The 8390-nt window shown below is 37.8% G+C and overlaps 1 pseudogene; it reads right to left on the minus strand.

The window, feature by feature from the left end:
* Positions 1 to 1170: 1170 nt before the first annotated feature.
* On the minus strand, positions 1171 to 7963 carry LOC125121960 (ferritin heavy chain-like; annotated as a pseudogene).
* Between the last annotated feature and the right edge of the window lie 427 nt (positions 7964 to 8390).

Raw genomic sequence — 8390 nt, forward strand, 5'->3', positions numbered from 1 at the left:
TCTCAGTTTTTCATTGGTTTGTCTATCTGCCCTTTCACCTCTCTGATATTTTGATATACAAATATATAATTATAAAAATGTAATGGCTTATATTTAGTGGGCATAGCGGTTGGTATATATTAAGTGCTTGCCATGATTTTCTTTTTTAATTCTCACAACTCTAAGAGTTTAGTGTTGGCATCATCTTTATTTTAAAAATGTAGAAGTTGAGGTTTCAAGCAGTCAAGAAACTTTTTTTATATAATAATTTTTTTCATTATAGCTGGTTTACAGTGTTGTGTCAGTTTTCTCCTGTACAGAGTGGTGATCCAGTTACACATACATGTATAGATTCTTTAAGAGATCAAGAAACTTGACCAAGGGAGTTCGCATTGTGGCATAGTAGAAACAAATCTGACTAGTATCCATGAGGATGTGGGTTCGATCCCTGCCCTCGCTCAGTGGGTCGGGGACCTGGCATTGTCTTGAGCTGTGGTGTAGTATAGGTCACAGACATGGCTTGTATCCCAAATTACTGTGGCTGTGGCTGTGGCTGACAGCTGTAGCTTCGATTAGATCCCTAGCCTGGGAACTTCCATATGCTGCAAATGTGGCCCTAAAAAAGCAAAAGAAAGAAAGACAGAAAGAAAGACAGAAAGAAAGACAGGAAGAAAGACAGAAAGAAAGACAGAAAGAAAGAAAGAAAGAAAGAAAGAAAGAAAGAAAGAAAGAAAGAAAGAAAGAAAGAAAGAAAGACAGACAGACAGAAAGAAAGAAAGGAAGAAAGAAAGAAAGAAACTTGACCAAGATCATACATATGGTGAATGTGGAATAGGAATGTCGTGGTTACTGAGCTTTTATTCCTTATAGTAGAAGATTCAGTGGAAGAACTGCCTTGCTTTCTTTTAGCATTTATTACATATACATATGTGGCATAATTGTTAAATATCTTAGATCTCATAGTAGACTATAAGCTTCATGAAAGCTTAAAATATTTTGCTTATCCTTGTGATCTCCAAATTTTTTTTTTTGGTACCAAATTACTTTATTTGAAGGAATGGTACTAAGGAAAGAACTGAAGTAGATGTTTTGGTAGGACTTATAGAAAAGGTGAAGGTAACCCATACATGCATGCACTGCTTCAGTGCCCAGGGAAGTCACCCCAGGGGCTAAGGGAAGCCAGCCTAAGACTTAGCTCTCACTGCTTCTCAGTGTGTGCTTGTTAAAGAGATACTCGGCCAGGCCATATTTGGGGGCCCCCATCATGCATAAGTTGGTAATGTGGTCACCCAATTCTTTGATGGATTTCACCTGCTCATCCAGATAATGCATCTCAATGAAGTCACACAAATGGGGGTCATTTTGTCAGTGGCCAGTTTGTGCAGTTCCAGTAGAGACTGATCCATGTTTTTTTTTTCCAGGTGTAGCACACATTCCATTACATCATTCTCCCAGTCATCACACTCTGGTTTCTTGATATCCTGGAGGATTTGGCTACCTCATTGGTTCTGCACCTTCATCAGTTTTTCAGATGTTCCCTCTCCTCAGGAGATTGGTGAAGAAAGTATCTGGCAAAGTTCAAAGCCACATCATCGCAGTCAAAATAGTATGACACTGACAGGTACATGCAGGAGGCATAGAGCTCCAGGTTGATCTGGCGGTTGATGGCCGCTTCCGAGTCCTCGTGGTAGTTCTGGCACACCTGCCAGGAGCACGAGGTCGTCTTGGCTGGCGGCTGAGGAGAGGCGGTGGCAGCGGTGGTTGCGCGGGAGCAGCGGCGGTGGCCTTGGGGGGCGGTCCCAGGGCGCTGTGAAGAGGTGGCAAGGGCCGGTTCTGAGCAGCCTGGCAGGAGGTTGACGAGTGCCGGGTTCCGTCCAAGCACTGTTGAAGCAGCAAACCGCAGCGACTCTCCGCTAAAACTGTCTGTGATCTCTAAATTTTTTCATGTAGTTTGTTGTACACAGTAGTTCATGTTTTAAATAATTATGGAAACAAATTGGACAAAACCATACAATAAATTACAATAACATATCTCTGGGAGAAATGATTATTTCTTTGATAACAAAAGAGGTAATGCATTTTGTAATGCTGCAACTTTTCTAATCTGAGACCTAATTAAGCAATTTTTAAAAAGCGCCAAAATTAAGAACCACAGACAGCAGGAGTGCTCATATCAGAATTTCTTAATTGCTTAGTGTAGAGACAATTTAAAAATGGAGGATACAGAACTTGTGAATAATGATTCTCAAATTGACCTAAATGAAAAGGGAAGCAACAGTACAATTGTTAAGACCATACAGATCCCATAAGGAAATGTTAATTGTTAAAGCCTGGAGAATAGAGTGGCAGGTAACTTTAAGCATATAAATTTTGGTTCTTTGGAGAAAAATTATAATTTACCATAGCCTACTCAGTTGTACAGATAGATCAGAACAATTGTTATATCCCCCTTGATAACTCAATACTTTTTTAAAAAAAATTTATTAAGATATAGTTGAAATACAGTATTGTGTTTCAGATATACAACATAGTGATTCACAATTTTTAAAGGTTATATTCCATTTATAGTTATTATAAAATATTAACTATTACCTGTATTGTACAATATATCCTTGTAGCTTATTTATTTTATACATAGTAGTTTGTACCTCTTAAATTCCTACCCTTATTTTGTCCCTCCTCCCTTCCCTCTCCCCATTGGTAACCATAAGTTTGCTCTCTATATTTATGAGAATGTTTCTTTTTTGTTATATTCACTAGTTTGTTGTATTTTTTAGATACCATGTATAAGTGATATCACACAGTATTTGTCTTTCTCTGACTTACTTCATTTAGCATAATGCCCTTAAACATTTCCATCCATGTTGTTGCAGATGGCAAAATTTCATTCTTTTTTATGGCTGAGTAGTATTCCATTTACCTATATACCACATCTTTATCCATTCTTCTGTTGATGGACACTTAAGTTGCTTCCATATCTTGGTAATTGTAAATAATGCTCCTCTATTTTCAATATTTTGTGAAAGCTCCATACTGCATTCCCTGTTGGCTGCACCAATTTACATTCCCACCCACAGTGTATGATGGTTTCTTTTTGTACACATCCTCACCAACAATTTGTTATTTGTGGTCTTTTTTTTTTTTTTTTCTTTTTAGGACTGCACCTGTGGCATATGGAAGTTCCCAGGTTAAGGGTCAAATCAGAGCTGCAGCTGCCAGCCTACGCCTTAGCAATGCAGGATCCAAGCCTCATCTTTGACCTACCCTGTGGCTCACAACAACTCCAGATCCTTAACCCACTGAGTGCGGCCAGGGATGGAACCCAAATTCCTATGGATACTAGTCATGCTGAGCCACAACAGGAACTCCCTTGCGGTCTTTTTGATGACAAGTGTTAAGTAATATCCCATTCTGATTTTGTTTTGCATTTTTCTGACAATCGTTGATGTTGATCATCTTTTCATGTGCCATCTGCATGTCTTCTTTGAAAAAAATGTCTATTCAAGATTTACAAGGAGATCCTGCTGAATAGCATTGAGAACTTTGTCTAGATACTCATGTTGCAACAGAAGAAAGGCTGGGGGAAAAATGTAATTGTAATGTATACATGTAAGGATACCCTGACCCCCTTGCTGTACAGTAGGAAAAAAAAATAATAATAATATACAACAAAAATAAAAAAATAAAAAATAAAATAAATAAATAAATAAATAAAATAAAATTTCATAGAAAAAAATTACCTGTTTAAAAAAAAAAAGAAAAAAATGTCTATTCAGCTCTTCTGATCTTTTTTAATTTGGGTTGTTTGGGGTTTTTTTTATATTGTATGAGCTGTTCAGATATATTTTGGATATTAACCCTTTATCAGTCATATTATTTGCAAATATTTCCTCCCATTTAGTAGGTTGTCTTTTCATTTTGTCAATAGTTCCCTTGCTGTGCAAAAGCTTTTAAATTTAATTAGGTCCCATTTATTTATTTTTGCTTTTATTTCCTTTGCTTTAGGAGACAGATCCAAAAATATTGCTGCAATCTATGTCAAGCATTTCCCACCTATGTTTTCTTCTAGTAATTTTATGGTTTCTGGTCTTACATTTAGTTCTTTAATCCATTTCAACTTTATTTTTGTATATGGTGAATAACCAACACTAGATATCTTTAAAAGTCTTTTGGAGGGCAACTGCATTCTTATTTTCCTTGCAATAGCAACACTAGTTGTTGCTGTTTTTCTCTCTATCTAGAAGAGAACAGTACCTTTACTTTCCTTGCAAAGTGTTCCTCCAGCTAGAGACATTAATTTGCCTCAAACTGGCAATGTGTAGTCTTATAGAAAAATATTTCCCTCTGCTACCTAGCAAGACAGGTGGCCCTGGCTTTAGTCCCTGTTGCTATGGGTCACTGTACACCTGGACCCGTTTGTTCAGCTTCATGTGGAACAGGTGTGATGAGGGTGGGCTGTCCTGTGGGACATAAATGGAGTTCGCACAGTGCTTTGCTCCTGTACCAGGCAGCCTTGCTGAGTGAGTAGGCTGGAACAGGCTATGGTAGGCTTGGGAGGGAGCCAAATAGGAGGGCTTATAATGCAAACACAGACTTTAGAATCTAAAATAATTCATAGCAGTAAGTAGAGCCTAGCAGCCACTCACACAGCAGTTAAATGCTAGTTAACACCAAGACAGGTGCTCTGCATAGGCTGGACAATTGTAAGCATTTGAATAAATATTGGTTGTTGATTTAGTCTCACAGTTTTAAGAGTTTCAGTTTCCCAGCCTTCAGGTAGATACTACTAATTTACTTCATCTAGCCCCTTATTTATTTATTTATTTATTTACTTACTCATTTACATTTAAGAACACAGCAAAGGAAATAGCAGTCATGTTAAAGCACATCACCTGTGCTAATTGGTTATTATGACAGATCAGAGACATGCTCAGTGTGTTTTATGTGAAAAGTCAGGTAATATCACTGTGAAAGGATACATTGATGAAGGGAACCTAACCTTCAAAATTCAAGGACTTGTTACAATAATTTTAGACTTAAAATTTTTAATGTCTATTTCTTTATGATATTCTTTTTATGTTTATTGTAATTTTTCTAAGGCTTTAAACTTGGGCTAACTTAAATGCTGGACGATTATAGTCACAACAAAAGACATGCTCACATTGTGACAATAATTTTGAAGTTTTAAAATATTGACGTTTGTGTTATTTGCTTGCCGAACAAGTATTCAATGAATATTGAATGATGAACAAGTATTTCAATGAAAGCTGGATAGTGAGACACGATTAAGAATAAAACACAGGAATTCCCGTCGTGCCTCAGTGGTAATGAATCCAACTAGTATCCATGGGGATGCAGGTTCCATCCCTGGACTCACTCAGTGGGTTAAGGATCTGGCGTTGCTGTGAGCTGTGGTGTAGATCGCAGACTCGGCTCAAATCTGGTGTTGCTGTGGCTGTGATGTAGGCTGGCAGCTGCAGCTCCAGTTCAACCCCTAGCCTGGGAACTTACATATGCCACAGGTGTGGCCCTAAAAAACAAACCAATAAAACTCTGAAAATAAAAAAATAATAAAACATAGCCCCTGACCTCAAGGGTTTTATGGGATAGGAAGGGAAACAGATAACACAGCAGTTTCAACATGATGCAAACTGAAGATGGAGATAAGCACAGAAACACCTGATTGAAACTGCTCATCAGAGAAAAATTATTCCTCCCTTTTTACATGAAATAGAAAAAGCATGAAAAAGTGGGATAGCTGGCTTTAAAGTGTATAAAGTTACTGAAATCACTCACCTCACACAGAATGGTTTCTGTGAAGTGTATTAATGAGGGTTTCTAGAAAAGTTTCAGAGGAAATCATCTGGCTATATTGACACCATGTGTATTTTAGAACTCCCTGGATTGTAAGTGGTGGAATCTTGATTCAAAAGAACACAAGACAAAGGGGGGCAATGACAACCTCATAAATTAAAAACTGTGGAAGCTAGAGGTGCTTTGGGCACATCTGTGTTCAAGTTCTAAAATAATGGCACCTGGAAACTTTCCTTCCATCTTTGGCTTAGTTTTCTTCTGTGCTGCCTTCCTTCTTAGGCAGATTGTCTTTACATGGTGTATTCCTGTAGATCCTGGATTCCATCCAACCAGATTAAGGAAGAGTGAAAATGAGTACACTTCATTATAAAGTGCATCAGCAAAAATCTCAGGGTCAACCCTGATGACTGTTGATCCGGTCAAGTGCCCAACCCTGACCAGTCACAGAGACCAAGGGGATATGTTGCTGCAGAAGGTCAAACTTAGGCCACATGCCACCTGTAGAAAAGGGGATAGAGTCAGCTCACCCAAATCAGGTAGGCTGAGAACAGGTGAGAGGTAGTTACCTGTGGGAAATTGAGGAGCTATTAGAAGTGAGAGTGTTTGCTAGGCAAATCAGCCACCAAGCCTCATGGGTTTCTGTTTAATTAAACTTTTTATTTTGAGATAATTGTAGACCCACATGTTTTTAGGCATTAAATGGTTTTCTCAGATTGAAAAATTAGTCAATTTGCACAAAATTCCTAAAGTACTCTCTCAAAAATCCTTTGTTTTAATAAATTATTAAAGAAAATCTCCAATTTGTATTTGAAATCCACACCTCTGTTTTAGAACATGGGAAGATCCCTAGGTTCCAGTCCTAGCTTTGCTGATAAAATTTTGTATGGTGTTAGGCAAAACACTTGAACTTTTTCGGGCTCAGTGTTCCCATCTGTAAATGTAGTAATATTTGTGGCCTTACTTCTCCCACAGGATTGATGCCAAGATAAATAAAATGACAGTAGGGTTTTTGAACTGTAAAATACTACTACATTTCTTCACAAAATTTATTTTTGAAATATATTTTTATTTGATTTTGTATAAAGATTTCTTTCTACTGTGTTATTTCTGTCTCCTACATACACATAAAAACCTTAGAAAAATTAATGTCTAACGTGATAACTTAGCTTCCTATACTTTCAGGAAAATGAGATTTAGATTTTTCATACTTCTCTAGACTCTTCCAGTGGTTTTTTTTTTTATTGCTTATTTGTTAGTCATCTATAAGTTAGCCATACTTATTTGATTGTTTGGAAGTCTTTAAAATAAAATAATCATTCTGTTCATAGCTAAATGGCTACTAAAATGCCTGAAAAAATTATGTACAACAACTCTCATTCAAAAGTCTTAAAAGGAATTCCCGTCGTGGCGGAGTGGAACCATGAGGTTGCATGTTCGATCCCTGCCCTTGCTCAGTGGGTTAACAATCCAGCATTGCCATGAGCTGTGGTGTAGGTTGCAGACGCGGCTCGGATCCAGTGTTGCTGTGGCTCTGGCATAGGCTGGTGGCTGCAGCTCCGATTCGACCCCTAGCCTGGGAACCTCCGTATGCCGCGAGGGCAGCCCAAGAAAATGGCAAAAAGACAAAAAAAAAAGTCTTAAAAATACATATTATCATATACGTTGTGAACATGTTAATACTGGACTATCAATTTGTTTACAGATTATTCATGGTCAAATAATACATTGAGCAGGCCAGGGCTCACAGAGTATGATAGCAAAGGCAACTCTATTTTTATCTCCACTGTTTTGAAAAAGGAATAGAGTGGAATAGTTTCTTCCTTTGCTCATGATTAAAATCCTGAACATGCTCAGTATTTTTTTTCTGTCACTTGTAAGTAATACAAAATCTCTTGGTCTCATTTTGTCACAAGCATGGTCACAATATACCAGCTATATGAATAATCCATTTAGCAAATAAAATTTTGAACGTGATATAAACTTAAAATTTTCTCTCTTTCTAGTGGAAATGAAAATGCAGTCCTTCTCTTCCCCTCCTTAAGATTCTACCTGTCCTCCCCCAACATACCACTGTTGGGTCTGGACTCTTTCAGGATTATAAATGAGAGGAGATAGAAAGTAGAAGAAGGAAAGTTCTTACTTGGCTGGTAAGGCTATAAGCCAGCTTCATTATCTTGACGTCTTAGAAACTGCCAAATGTTTAGAGGAAATTCTTTCAAGAATGAATCTTTAGAGGGAGTACTTGAGAACACTTGACTTCTCTTCATTTCACAAGGGCAGTGTGTTTTTATTCCCCCCAGAAAATGCTCCTCCCTTGGCTCATGGTTTTCTGGAGTCCCACTTCATCCAGATTATTTGTGCACATCTCATTGCCTTCTCAGATGGACAACTGAAAAGGTTTAAATCTGGTTCTGGATCAACTCTGTCTTTCACGTGGAAACTCTAGTATTTTTTTGTCCAGCAATTTCTGGAGATGGACTCCAATCCCGGTACAGAAACCACCTCTCTTTTATTTTGCAAAAAAAGCACGTTAGATTTTCTTGTGTCCTATACCTGATTAAATGCTGGGGATATGTATTAAGCTCCGTAATTGATGC

This window comes from Phacochoerus africanus, chromosome 3 (genome assembly GCF_016906955.1).
Source record: "Phacochoerus africanus isolate WHEZ1 chromosome 3, ROS_Pafr_v1, whole genome shotgun sequence".
NCBI lineage: Eukaryota > Metazoa > Chordata > Mammalia > Artiodactyla > Suidae > Phacochoerus > Phacochoerus africanus.